Source organism: Echinops telfairi, unplaced genomic scaffold, assembly GCF_000313985.2.
Source record: "Echinops telfairi isolate 266 unplaced genomic scaffold, ASM31398v2 ScPeMD7_2;HRSCAF=8, whole genome shotgun sequence".
Lineage (NCBI taxonomy): Eukaryota > Metazoa > Chordata > Mammalia > Afrosoricida > Tenrecidae > Echinops > Echinops telfairi.
Window position 1 is genome coordinate 37,535,035 of NW_022103898.1, and position 7,462 is coordinate 37,542,496.

Genomic DNA, 7,462 nt, shown 5'->3' on the forward strand with positions numbered 1-7,462 from the left:
CATCAGAGCTGAGGGGCAGCGTTATCAGCAGGCTGCTCTCCTATGGTGTACCCCGAACGGAACCTTGATACTGGTGACCCAAAACGGAGCTGGCTCTTGACTGGGTCTTCTTTAAATAAGTTTTCCCTGCCCACAAATTGCGTAATACTACCTTCGAGAGTATGGGAATCAGCTTCAGTTTGACTCTCTTCCTTTTATGACCAGTGTTTCATTCTAATGGTTCAGGCTATTGGTGGGTTTTCAATTCTGTGACACTTTTTGCCCCTTTTTAAAGTTCTTTCAACATTTTTCTCCTTTTTACTTGTGGAGTATAACACAAAGAAAATGTACTATCCGTAGTTGCTCAGCCCATGATATCAAAAATGTGATAGCATTCCAGTGACTGCTCCCATATGTGACTTTCTCCCCTACCACCCCGCACCCGTTCTTTCTCCTTCCCGCTGCCTCTTCTGTCTCACCCTCCCCAGCCCCCAGCCTCTTCATAATCTTCTCCTTTGTTGTTAAAACATACTGTCTCCCATTATAATATCCCATGTATTTCAATATACATCTTATATATTTTTGAGTTATGTTTGCTGCTGTTTTATATATATATATATATTATTATAGATATATTTTTGTTGGTTAGGCTGTTATAGATTTGTCTTTATTAAAAAATTATTTTTTTTTCACTTCACGTGCTGGAGATAGCTATCTGTATGCCAAAGGTATAAATGGATCATGAGGCAGTCCTTGAACAGAATAAGGAAATGCCTCCTGGTTTAAAATCAGGAAAGGTGTGTGTCAAGGTTGTATGCTTTCATTATCTTTATTCAATTTGTATGCTGAGAAGAAAATCCGAGAAGCTAAACGATGTGAAGAGAAATGGGCATTGGGCGTGGAGGAAGACTTATTACAACTACGGGACGTGGATTGCACACTCTGATTGCTGAGAGTGAGGAGGTCTTGAATCACTTGCCAATGAAGATGGAGGACTGTAGCCTTCAGTATGAACTGAAGCAGAAGGTGACAAAAAGCAAAGTCCTCACAACTGGATGAGCACATACAATCATTGTAAACAAAGGCAAAATTTGAAGCTGCCAAGGATTTTGTTTCACTTGGTTGCACCACCATCAAAGGTTAAGGAAGCAGCAGTCAAAAAAAGTCAAACGACACATTGTGTTGGGCACATCTGCTGCACAAGACTTCTTTAAGGTGTTGAAGAGCAAGGGTGTCATTGTGAGGACTAAGGGACACTTGCCCAAAGCCATGCTTTCTATTTTCAGTTGCCTCGTGTGCTTGTTAAGGTTTAACAACGAGGAAGGAGGACCGAAAACGATGTATACGTTGGGATTATAGTGCTGGGGAAGATTGTTCAACGCTCTATGGACTGCCAGAAGAACATCCACAGTAACCACACAAAGAAACAAAACCTGCCTTGGAAGAAGAATGCTCATTAGAATTGAGCATGGTGAAGCCTTGATTCACATTCTTTGAACCTGTTAACAGAAGGAACAAGACTTTGAGAAAGAACCTCATGCTTGATGAAGTACAAGATCAGTGAAAAACAGGACAATCCCAATGAGGTAAATTAACGCAATGTCTACAACATGGCGTGAAACATTACGGCCACTTTGAGGCTGACACAGACCCTGGCTGTGTTTCCTTCTGTTGTCCATAATCGGGTTGCTATCAGTCAGAACGATCTCAAGGGTACCTATCAATAATGACGGTATCGTTTGTTAGAAACCCTGATGGGGCAGTGGTCAAGAACTAGTCTGCTGACTGAAAATTCAGTGATTGAAATCCATCAGTTGCTGAGAAATAAAGATGTGGCAGCCAGCTTCCATGAGCACTACAACCTCAGAGACTCTATAGGGTACTTCTACTTGGCCCTATAGAGCTGCTGTGCATCAGAATCAGCTCAATGGCATGAGACTTAACATCTAATTTTATATGTTAGAAAATTAGAAAATTCTAATTGAAGTAAAAATGACAACAAATAAGTAATTGCCTAGATCCTCTATTGAAATAGTCACTTTATAAATCCTATCTACAGTTTACCAGTTTATCAAAAATAATGTAAAATGTATTTTGGTATCCCATGTGGACAAGTTACCTTTTCCCACATGGGTTAATTCAGAGAAACAACTGAATATTTTACAAGCCTTGAAATATTAATTTAATGTATTGCAGTGCGCAACATCTTCAGGATGCATTATGATGTTGACCTCCAGCATTTAAGTATAAATATATTGATGTCCTTTTGAGGCTTGACCAGAGCTCAAACCTGGAAAGAAGAAAATACATATTTATGTAATTTTTGTTTTTAGCATGCACTCTAATAAGCATGGATTAAATGTTTTCTATTCAGGTGTTAAGAAAATAAGCTGCAAACATACCCTTGTAAGTTATAAAAGCTGTTTTTGGGTTTTTTGTTTGTTTGTTTTGTTTTTGATGAAGTCAATTTAACTAGAACGTTCCTGAGCACTTACTAGTAAAGGCCATGTGTACAAGAGTAAGACTACTAGGCACAGAGGTGCAGGCCTGGAGTCCGTTTATTCATTTCTAAAGCACAGGGTTACACTAGGATAAGCCACTTGGACTTTCTTGTCAAAACAATTTCTACAAAATTGTGAGCTGAAAAGTCTAATCAATAACTCACAACATAAAAATTAGTTGTCAGGTAGTTATTAAAATATAACTTGTTAAAAATGGCTTTTGTAGCTTCTGGGGTAGAGGGCAGATCTGATTATCTTAAGGTAACTGATGTTTGAAATCCATTGAGAATTTTAGATTTCAACTACATTAATATTCTAATATAAAAATTACCATTTACTCATACCTAGTTTTCAAGAATCCTGTCTTTGGAAACCAACATTTCCACGGTTCTTCCTTTCTAAGTCACAGCTCTTGAAAATAAGCTAGTGAAAGGCATATTTGGTTGGGATGGGTCATATTTTGCATTTTGGGGGGTATATTAAGAGTGTTAGAGAAGTAGTGGAGACTTAATTTTTGTTATTCATAATGCTTCATGTGCCAAATAATATTTTAACTAACATAATGATTTTAAATGTATCAGTTCATTTGTCTGTTTCCAAATGGACAGTGATGATTAAAGAAACCTCTTCTTTTATAATCTTCAGAAGACACTTACTCACTCATAGATTTTCCTGTTGTTCACGCGAGGCAGCCCAATGCATCGCTTCAAAATGCTTCTTTTGGAGCAGACACTTGGCTCTTGTTTCAGGGAAAAGTTTTGAAAAGGCTTGAGACATTTGTGATAGTTTGAATTGCTGAGACTGTTAGCATAACATTCTGGAGCATTTAGAGAGCACTGTCAACTTTAACAATGAGTGCCTGGAATCAGCCCTGTTGCTCAGTATTGGTTACATGGTGGGTTTAAACTTCCCAACCCCCCAGTCATTGAGTAAGTCTGACTCATAAGATCGAAAGGTAAACTCTCCTTCGTGCGCTGCACAGGGATCCTTAAAATATTTGTGGACAAATGGAATTAAATGAAAATGTAATTTTTGCAATAAGTTCTTAAAGGCCTTTTATATATCAAATTGTTTTATAGACATAATAATTTTCAAAGTACAGAACCAATGTTTTAACCACAACAAAAAAAATCAGCAAGGAGATTGTTGATTATGACTATTTTAAAATAAATATAACTTTGAATTGCTATCTGAAATGAGTCCCACTATGTATAGAAAAGTAGGTAGAATTGTTCAAAGCCTATGTCTAAGTATGTAATATAATCTTACCTTCTCTGTTATTTATATTTTTTTCTTATTTGAATAAAATTATTATTATTATTATTAAGTTTTTTGGAAAAAAACATTATTATGTTTTTATTGGAAAAAAGGAGAGAGAGGCTAGCATTTACAACTTGGAATGGATGTCAACAGTAATTCCTGAAACCGCAGTGTCAATGGCTGTTCTGTCTTGCTCCAGAGGCCGCATTGGCAAGACCCCCAACTGGGAACTCCACTGGGTGAACCGGACTCTAGCCCAGACTCACTTCTAACATGAGGACTTAAGCCGGAAAAACACACGGCGTCTGAGGTAGAAGGAGACAGCTATACCAAGGGCAGTATACTGTTGGTTGGTGAACAAACAAGGTCTTGGTACATAAATGCTGTATTAAGATACGTATTATCCCAGCAATCCTGTGATGGCCATTCTGTTATATTCTGTTTATGCTGGTTTATATTAGGGTCTACCTCAGAGGTGTGTCCCCATTGGGGCTTAATGTATGGAAGCTGTTATTTGTTGCCTTATTGTTCGGGGATTGAAACCCAGAGATGTTGAAATGACAGGGAAAGAAACTCTAAGAGGGTTTGGGGGGAAGGGGGACTTAGAGGGTTAGGGAAGATTGGAGGGAGATGATGTCAAGAAGCCCAGGAAGGAAAAGTATGGTTTGGAAAACATAAATGATTGTGGAAGAAATTTCACAATTATGTTAGACATGATTGAATTTTGGAATGATGGGGTTCCCAAGTTACAGCAAATTAAAAAGAAAAAAGAAAAAATGGCAAAGATCCAGAAATGGGTTTTAGGTTCACACTAAAATCCTAGCTCCAAATTAAGAACAATTCGTTCTTATATTATAACCCAGCTACATACTTACCTTCATGAAATGATCATTAAAGATAAGGGTGCTACAGTAAAGTGGGTGAAGAAACCAGATGGTGCCTGGTTATCAATCAGAATAGTGTTTGGGGTCTTAAAGGCTGGTATTCACGCAAGCAGCCGTCTATGCCAGGAGTCAGCCAAGTCCACACAGAGGAAGCACCCCAGCTTGTGTGGTCCACAGATGACAATTACAAAACTCAGATATGGCGAGGAGAAAAGCATTAGAGCAAAAATTATGAACACCTAGTTTGTTGAGGGCTATGGGGGACAGTGGGAGCTCCAAACCCATGTACTGAGATTCTAGTCGGTCTGAGCCGCTGGCTGATCTGCTCTAGCCGCAGGCAAGAAGCTAAACTGCCTTATATCTTGCAATCTTGACTATGCTGGATCGACCTTGACACTTGACCAGCTGACCACCCTATACACACACGGGACCTGAACATGTTCTGGGTACAAGTATCCTTTACCGGTACCGTGACAGAAATGTCTTCCCTGCCTTTTTGAATGTTGTTGGGGGTCTGTCTCTTCTTACGCATTGTTTGTACCTTTGTCTGTATACTATGTTTTTATCCTTACTACCTTGGAGAAAATTTGTTTTATGTTTTTTTTCTCTTGGGTCTCCCAGCTGGGAAGCATGGAAGGAGTGGATGCATAATGAGAATAACTGATAAAAGGGATTATGGGAATACAGGGATGGAGGATGGATGTCCGGGAGGGTAAGGGAATCTCTGGAGAATGGTGGAGAAGCAAAAGGTGAGAGCACTAGAATAGATTGTGATTGCGAAACTCATCTTGGAGGCAATTTAACCACTGGAGCAGGGATGTTCTGAAATAAATGAATTGATTAATGTGGGTGTGATTGTACAATTCCTCTTGATGTGGTAGAATGACTGAACTATTGAGCTATATGATAAGTAAGTTATCTGCCAGTAAAAATGTTGAGGAAAAACAGAAAAGAAAAATAAATTACACCTTATCATTTGATCTCCCTTTTGACCCATGTAAAATTTGTAGTTTTTAGTATTTCCTACTTTATTTTTGATTGAGATTTTCTTTGTTATTTTTATTAGTGTTTTTGTTTGCTTGCTTTTGTTTTTTAAAGTTTTCATGAATATGAAGTCCTGGATAAATAAATCTAATGGGTTTTGGGGGGTTATGGCGGGGAAGGTTCGGGAGAGATGGGGAGCTAATAACCATGAATATAAGACTGAAGAAAATGTTCTAAAACAAAGTGTAGTGATGACTGTGCAATTCTTCTTATCTGATTGAGCTATTGTATTGTACAATTTCTGAATTATATGCCAATAAAACTGTTTTTTTAAAGGTTGTGCTGAAGTCCACAACAACAGCCTACTTTGCTGGCTCCAAGTCATGGCTCACAGTGTGTTGGGGTTTTTTTTTTTTGTTGTTTTTTTAACAGAGTCCAAAGATGCTCCCTTGGTTTCTGGTGTGCACAGTGACCACCAGGCCCTTGGGCACAATGCCGGCGTTAAGCAGCACAGGCAGTGAGGCAGACAGACACGCTGCTAGGGGTATCACCGTCACCTGGGGTTAGAACACAAGGGGGTCAAAGAGGGACCTACAAGCAGGGACTACCTCTCAACAGGCTAACCCCTCTTTCACCCCACTCCTCCTCACGCCATCCTGAGGTACACGCATTTCAAATGTGTTTGTTTTGGGTAAACCAGCTATGACAATTTAGGCTCCACAAATTGAACTAGAAGACATATTAACAGATTTAATTACTTTTCAGTTTTCATTTTTAATACAAATGGCTGAGTGTGCTCCACTGTCAAGCCACATGCGTGGAAAATTGGCCAGCCCAGACAGTGTGGTAGTTATTAGCACATGGATCTTGAAGGAGTACAGTAAGTGCTTCCTTATCAGTAAGGCTCATATAAGGATTGATACTGTAACACTGATGTGTAGCTTGAACTTTAGGGGACAGGACCACCACCTAATACATGCAGACGTGTGTGTGTGTGTGTGTGTGTGTGTGTGTGTGTGTGTGTACATGTTAAGTTTCTGGAAAGAAGGTACTTTTGGACATTCAGTTTTGCTGTACAGGAACAATGGATAAATGAACTTTTTATTGCAAGAGGACAGTAAAAGTTCAGTTTGATTCTTCGAGAGAGGGGTAGAGGCACTGAAAGCAGGTCTTCGTGGTGCAGTTTTCATCTATACGAATTCTTCACAGGTGGACTTGTCTTGCTGTCGAAGCCTGCTTCTCTGATCCTTTCATCTGCTTCTTCATCTGTTAGTTTCTCTTCTAAGTGTGTCATGATGGGACGCAGCTCGGCCCCACGTCCTTGCCAAAGACTCAGAATGCTTCACAGAGATCTTCTTCACGGTCTGTGTCTTCCATTTGTCTAGCCGTCATGGTCAAAATTCTGCCAGGCCCCTCGGCCTCCACCTCATTGATCATATCCTGTAAGTCACCTTTGGCTGGGTTCTGACCCAGGGACTGCACGACCGTTCCAAGTTCCTTTATTGTGCGGTCATCATCGTTATCAAATAGAGAGCGCCTCCTTGAATTCAACAAGTTGTTCTTTGATCAGCTGATCAGCCATGATGCCAGTGGAAGGAGCAAACACAGAGAGCGCAGGGCGCTGCACTAGCTCAGGGACTGTGATGCCTGGTGTCGTGGCTGCTTCTGCAGCCGGGCTGCTCTGTTAGAGCGCAGGGGGTGCTGGTGTGCCCTGTGCCATCGCATCCTGTGCCACTGCCCACTGCTAGTCATGGCAACGGTCGGCGAGACTCCCAGCATCCTGGCCCTGAAGCAAATTATGTATAAGTTATCTGTATTTCTGCTATGAAGTTATGGACATAACTAAATGAATGC

General features: G+C 40.1%; 1 pseudogene; it reads right to left on the reverse strand.

Annotated features, from left to right (window-relative positions):
* Positions 1 to 6,794: 6,794 nt before the first annotated feature.
* Positions 6,795 to 7,190, reverse strand: LOC101638754 (annotated as a pseudogene).
* Positions 7,191 to 7,462: the final 272 nt, after the last annotated feature.